At 31.7% G+C, this 7,928-nt stretch overlaps 1 long non-coding RNA gene across 1 annotated transcript; it reads left to right on the forward strand.

Annotated features, from left to right (window-relative positions):
* The first annotated feature begins 1,670 nt into the window (after window positions 1-1,670).
* LOC147076195 (uncharacterized) lies at window positions 1,671-7,166 on the forward strand. Its single transcript, XR_015069576.1, has 4 exons — window positions 1,671-1,848; window positions 2,188-2,319; window positions 4,496-4,648; window positions 4,852-7,166. It is a non-coding gene; the product is annotated as an uncharacterized LOC147076195 (long non-coding RNA).
* Window positions 7,167-7,928: the final 762 nt, after the last annotated feature.

Genomic DNA, 7,928 nt, shown 5'->3' on the forward strand with positions numbered 1-7,928 from the left:
AGTCGTGAGTGTCAACACACCGTTTTCAGCCATTTCATATGGAATGCCGTTGAACGCTGCAGTGGTACTTACACCCTTACATATAAAACTCGCCAATGGACTTACATCGTCGCCAGATTTAAATATTTAATTGTATTTTTTTGACTTGCTTAAGGCACTTAGTTTATAGTTAATAGTATTGGCGTTGGTATGTAGAACTGTTTTCTATAAAAATGTCAGTTTTTAAAATGTTGGTACTTAGCGCCTTAATTAATACACGTATTCATTATGCTGTCCAGTGTATTGTTATTTATAAGATAGGGTTTTTACTAATTAGGTTTTTTACTGACACTTCAGCTATTCATAATGTGTTTATGGTATTTTTTGTTGTAATTTTTGACTAAATAGGTAGGTAATGGAGTTTTTACCTACTTTATTGTATTGATTTACTATATAAGGTAGAGTTAAGGGTGTTCGTTGTCAGTGTGTGTTTGCCTTTGGTGAGTGTACGCGATGCCTGAAGATGCCGAAAGGCAAAATCCGGGTCGCAAAAAACGACTTAAATGGAATAGTACAGAGCTTGAATCCATTAGAACTAATATATGTGTAACCAATTAACTGTTCACTACACTACTTCAATAATCATTACACAAAAAAAGAGGATTCCCATGGCAACATTGTATTTTCATACGTGTTCGTGTACAATTAATAAGTATCATAATATAATTTAAAATAAAACAAAATAATATTATAAATATAATTATGCAGATAATGCCATGAGGACACCTATAAGTGGCGGAAACTGGTCGATACTCAATTATGTCGACAAATTCAATTGGTATATTATATTGCTATAAAAAAAGGACACCTACTCAATGGAAATTCAAAACGAATGTACCAACTTTCCTTATCCAAATCAATCGGTTTAAATGTCACTAGCGACTCATTTATAGTTTTCTTTTAATCGGTGGAAGTGTTAAATAGTTTTCTTCCACGGTTATTAAAACATTTCCAATTCGATATCCGACATGACTCGGTACATAATATACTTTATTATATCGTTGGCACCATTACTTGTCGATTCTCTGGAGAATGTTTATCCCGAGAAAGTAATAAATAACATTTGAAAAACTAACCTCGGCAACGTGGCGGGGATAAACATCATACTCGTGTTTGATGTAAGTATTTAACTCTGGATCATTTCCATGTAATGACACATCGAACAGACGTTGCTCATTTGAATCAGGTTCGAAGTCACCTCCTTCGCGTTTTACGTCCATTTTACGATTTGAAAGCGTTCGTTCTCAAAGATTATGGACCGACTCAAACTGGAAGCAATCCTGACAAAACGGTATCTGGCAGCCGTGATAGTAGACGATGATTGCTCCCGCTATAGACAAAAGACACCGAATATTATTGCCACATTATATGTATTATTTTTAACTAAACGAAATAGCTATAATTATTTTGCATCCTATTAATTCTATCATAAAATGTAAAAAAAAAATATGAAACAATGGATGTATGGTCGACAATCGACAGTTATAGGTAATATTGTTCTTGATTATTATGGCAGTGGCAATGCAGACGATTTGTCTATAGCCAAGAGATCAAAATCGTTTAGCCAATTGTCTATTGGCACGAGTGTCAATCTAGCTTCTCTAGATATTATCACAGAAGACTGCCTGAGATATTTCTGCGTTCACTAAACTTCGTAAAATGGATGTAAAACGTGAACTAGATGATTTTGAAACTGACAAAGTAGTCCAGCAATGATTTGATGTGCCAATAATCCATCCAAACGATGCGGTTACAAACATTGTTTGTATAAAGCAAGAGAATGTTTCCGATACCAACAGCACTATTGAGGTTAGGTGTTCCAAACTTGTTAATCATTGTAGGATTGTGTTTATTCTTGGTTGAAGTAGTTTCTTACTAATACAAATAAAACAGTTGCATGATATATTGGACTTTACGTACTGTAATATTTAATAATATATTATACATCGTTGTATTGACACTTCATCGATCATTTGACTGAATACCTATACATTCTGCGTCTCTGTGGGCCCTGCTTAAATATTTTCATCTGAATACAGTTGTTGAATGTTTATTAATAATAGGTAGCCAAATAATATAATAGGTCACAGGCTAATACACTAAAATAGGTGTAAACACTTATAAAATACCTACTGCCTTGTTTTTCAGAGCCCTGTAACCAATCTTGCTGACACTAAAACTGAGATTGATCCTCTGCGAGTTGATTTCAAAGAAGAATTTGTCGAAGGCAGTGATCCTAAACCCAGCTGCTCATATTCAAAATGCGAGCCAATAAATCAGGTGCATACCTACTGCATACAATATTTTATTATTATTTTAAATACGTAGGTACCTATGTGCGATCATCTATATATTTAATAACTTACTCTAAAATATCTTGAATAATACACTAATTACTTATTTAAAGAATAATTTATAAAAACACTTTCACGTCGACTTTGAGTCCCGAACTAACTTTAATTTGAGGAAAGGAAGACATCCGGCAAGATCCAACCTGCATCTCCTGGGTTTACGCTCCAATCCGCGCGTTATCCACTATGCTACGAGGTGATATACCAATGACGACAAACTTTAACTATTGGCCTTTTAATACCTGGTCATCAGCGTTCTTACAAATTAAGCTACTAGTAGCAATTGGCTTTTGTTTATTAAATCAAAGTAGGTAGGTACCTACTACTTCAATTACTAATCGACAACACGGATTTCTCCAATATTTTATGATGTAATGTACTCGTGCTTGCTAATAATTTTTAATTAACTATTACTTTTATTCTACGAATAAGTCACATGATTTAAGAATGTATCATTCTAATTATTGAACATACGTCATTTTGAAAAACACTTCTGAGAAAAAAAGATTTTTTCTATTGGTTATATACCTTATATATTTTCTAAGAAGTGTTTTTCAAAATGATGTATGTTTTATAATTAGAATGGTAAATTCTTAAATCTTGTGAATTATTTGTTGAATAAAAGAAGTAGTTAATTAAAAATATGTATATATTCATTGTGTTTATTTAAATCTATAGGGCCATATTGGCGTTCAACCAGTGGCGCACCCAGAATTTAATATGGGGGGGGGGGGGCAAGGAGGAGAATGTAAATTAGTCCGATAGGCTCTTTTTCTTCTTCATATAATTATTTTTACATATTTTCACAATACACGGCGGTATATTTGTATAGTTTCTCCTAGTTTTTATTAAATTGGAGGCATAACGGCGATAACCGTTGAGCGTGTCATCAGCACTGCGCTCAACGATTATTATATGGCGGAAAAGTTTAAAAACTTCACTTTAAATAATATTTCACTGGGTGCATTTTGCGGACTGCACAATTTTGTTCGTTATTTAGTCGCAATTATTCATTTTCAAATATCGAATCGTTTGAGCTGTCAGAATAATAATTCATGGATTTAGGTAGGTAGATATTTACAAATTTTCTGACGTTTTGTATTTAATAGACAACGTTTATATTACAAGAAATGAAAATATAATTAATATTAAATTCCACAGGTTTTTAAAAGGTTTTTCGATAGCTATTTCGGTTGTAACACCATTATCAAGACTATTTAGATAGGCCCTTTGTCTTTGCTTAAATACTATACGTGTATAGATAGAGACAGAATACATTTTCTTATTCATTCCAGCAATATTATGATCTTGTACACTTATTATTAATACTTTGAAAACCCTAAGTGGGTTTTCAATGGATATCAAAATTTACAAAATTTATCAAAATTGCAGTGTTTGAGTACTTATTAATCAATTAAAATATCGGTAATTTGGTAATGCATTCGTCCCCACTAGTAAACATAATTTAAACACACGATTAAGACAATTATACTAATAATATTTTAATTGTTTAATAATGTCAATAAATAACCAAAGTACTCAAACACTGTAATTTTGATAAATTTTGTAAATTTTGATATCCATTAAAACCCACTTAGGGTTTTCAAAGCATTAATAATATTACAATTAATAATAAGTGTACAAATTCATAATATTGCTGGAACGAATAAGAAAATGTATTCTGTCTCTATCTATACACGTAGGTATAGTATTTAAGCAAAGGCAAAAGGCCTATCTTAATAGTCTTGATAATGGTGTTACAACCGAAATAGCTATCGACAAACCCTTTTTAAAAACCTATAGAATTTAATATCAATTATATTTTCATTTCTTGTAAAATGGAATACTACCAAGTAAATGCTAACTCAATTAACGTTTATATTATTTTATTAATAGTAATTATGTATGCTTCTTCTTCTTTCATATGTTAAGTAACCAGATACCTACCTATTAATACTCAATGTATACATAACTATTTTAATTTACAATAATGAGTAGTCTTGTATATTGTAAATAACGATGTTATATTACATTAATAATTATTATGTCGTCGTAAGAAGATATTCATATGTTTTTTTATTTATAATATCAATATATTTTTATAGTTACCTTCAAACTGCCTGACCACTGTAAAACTGGAGACTGATTTTGAGCAGGTTCACTCAGAGTATGAGATTGTTCAAGAGAATGTACAGCAAAGCAAGTATTATAACCCTCAACCTAGTGGCTCGATTTCCGAACGCAAGTCAGTAAACAAGGTACCAAACAATTTTCTATTCATTTTAAATAATCTACTTATACTGATTTAACTTACCAACATACATCTTCTTCCTCTAAAATCGATCGACCCCGCATGTCAAGATTCCTACATAATATCTTTCAGATGTTTTATTTTTTAAATATTATTCTCTCATATGCCTATGTCGCTTGCTCGCTAATGCGATACTTCACCTTCTTTTAGTTGAATCCAGCAACCACTGCTTTGCTCAATTTCTCTACTCTCGGATTGTCAGAGATAATCTTAGAAGCAAAAGAGCCATTCGATGAAATACAGATTGACTATCAACACATTAAAAAAGAATTGGGCGTACATGAAACGATTACTAATAAAGTCAGTCACACTGCTAAACGTAAGCATATTATACAATCTAACGTCACAACGGATCCCAAATTATTAATAGCCGTAATAAAGTTGGAGAAAAAATCTTTTAACAACGAAAATTTTGTGTGCAGTTTATGTTTTCATTTTTTTGCATCTTTATCTCTATTGAAGCTTCACAAAGCGTATCATAAAAAATCAATAACGGATAAAACGAAAAATTACAAAACCATTAGTTCTGATTTCAAAAATCTAAAGAATGATTCTGGTAAAAAGCCATTTAAATGTGACCAATGTGATTACTCTTGTTTACAATCTGGTACGCTGAAAATACACAAAATGGCCCATTCTGGTGAAAGGCCATTTCAATGTGACCAGTGTAATTACTCATGTATACAATCTAGTAATATGAAATTACACAAAATGTCTCATTCTGGTGAAAAACTATTTAAATGTGACCAATGTGGTTACTCTTGTATTCGATCTAATGATATAAAAATTCACAAAATGACACATTCTGGTGAAAAACCATTTACATGTGCCCAATGTAATTACTCTTGTACAACATCTAGTAAGATGAAGGTACACAAAATGACACATTCTGGTGAAAAGCCATTTAACTGTGACCAATGTGAATACTCTTGTATAACACCTCGTACGATGAAAATTCACAAAATGACTCATTCTGGTGAAAAACCATTTAAATGTAACCAATGTGATCACTCTTGTATACAAGCTAGTGCGATGAAAGTACACAAAATGACTCATTCTGGTGAAAGGCAATTTCAATGTGACCAGTGTAATTACTCTTGTATACAATCTAGTAATATGAAATTTCACAAAATGAAACATTCTGGTGAAAAGCCATTTAACTGTGACCAATGTGAATACTCTTGTATTCGATCTGGTGATATGAAATCACACAAAATGTCTCATTCTGGTGAAAAACCATTTACATGTGAGCATTGCGATTACTCTTGTTTACAATCGTGTACGCTGAATAGACACAAAAGGACTCATTCTGGTGAAAGGCCATTTCAATGCGACCAATGTAATTACTCATGTACTACATCTGGTAATATGAAAATTCACAAAAAGACTCGATCTGGAGAAAAATCATTTAAATGTGACTAATGTGATTACTCTTGTTTACAATCTGATACCTTGAAAATACACTAAATGACTCATTCTGGTGAATGGTCATTCCAATGTGACCAGTGTAATTACTCGTGTATAAAATCGGGTAAAATGAAAATACACAAAATGACTCATTATGGTGAAAAGCGTTTTAAATGTACCCAATGTGACTATTTATCTAAAACATCAAGTCATATGAAAAAAACACAATATGACACATTCTGGTGACAAGCCATTTTAACGTGACCAATGTAATTTCTCATGTAGTAGATCTTATATGATGAAAGTACTCATTCTGGCGAAAAACAATTTAAATACCCTAGTATACAATCTGGTAAGATAAAGCACATAATGATTTATTCTGATGAAAAGCCTTTTAAATGTGACTAATGTACATACTCATGTATTACATTTCGTGGTATAAAAAAAAAATTGAGCCATTCTGATGAAAAACCATTTAAATGTGACCAGTGTACTTTTACATGTTTAATATCTCTTATAATGAAAGTACAGAAAATGACTCATTCTGGTGAAAAGTTATTTAAATGTAACCTATATAATTACTCATGTGTACTGGTGGTATTAAAATACACAAAATGAATCATTTTTGTGAAAAGGCATTTAAAGTTGTCTACTGACTCATGTTTTTCATCCAAAGCTATGAAAATACACAAAAAGACTGATTATAAGTGGTAAAAACTAGCATCTTTAGCATTCTCTTCTCAATACAAATATTGGCACCCGGACTGTTTGGTTGCAATATTGAGACATCACACCATTACTGCCTTTCAAGTTTATCATCGTATATGCAAAAAAGATCCAGCCTGTAAAATTATTCCTTTTGCGTCAATTTATTTCTAAAATAATGCCATATAACAAAGTTCATAGATAGTTGGTCTAGATTCCGATTTAAATCATTATTGTATAAATGTTCCAATTGTAGTTGGATCTGTCTTGAAACGATTTTTGACTATAGGAACATTTTATAAATGTCATTAGATTACCAATTATCGTCGCCATGTCTACTGAAATTTCAGTAGATCTACTGATATTTTTATATACTAAAATTATGATATTTTTTCGAACTGCAAGAAATCTACTGTTGTTGTGGTTTTCCATATTCGTAAGTTATCTGATGTTTATTTTAATAAAATACTTGATATGATTTAAGAATGCTTTTTTTTAGATGTATGAAGCTTCTGAATTGACTAAGAAAGCTCTGTAATTCTGCTTAAGAAGCGCCAATGTACCTACTTATATCATCATTGTTTATATTAATCTAATATTATTAAATTTTGTTATTATTACGTAGTTATTCCTCTTTATTAGTCTTATTTCTTCATATAAATATAACAATATAATCTATGCAGTGATGATTTGTGTTACCGACAAATAAAATAACATAGGTAATGTATAATAATAATAAATATATATCGCCCGTTTCATGTTTCATGTCGTATACTATAATATCTATTCTGGAAGCCACTCGCTAAGGACTCTTTTAACTCGCGAGTGACCAGTTGGCAACACTGCCAAAATCCAGAAAATCGATGTCTATGGTACGAGATGAAACGTGAAAAGTGAAATGTCGAAAGAAATCATTATTTTCGTTGGTTATTGACACGGCCACAAAATGTGGACCTTCAGCTAGCATTTTTCGCGACGATTTTTTGACGTCACATCTATTTTGGTCTGATCGTTGATGTCAATTCTACGTCAAATTACGGGTGCCTGCCCCAAGACGAAGCTAAAAGAATATGTAATAAGTCCCATGGTTCAGTCTGAGTGACTTACAGCCACTC

This window comes from Rhyacophila brunnea, unplaced genomic scaffold (assembly GCF_057557595.1).
Source record: "Rhyacophila brunnea isolate RB1 unplaced genomic scaffold, BYU_Rbru_1.0 scaffold_13, whole genome shotgun sequence".
Classification (NCBI taxonomy): Eukaryota; Metazoa; Arthropoda; class Insecta; order Trichoptera; family Rhyacophilidae; genus Rhyacophila; species Rhyacophila brunnea.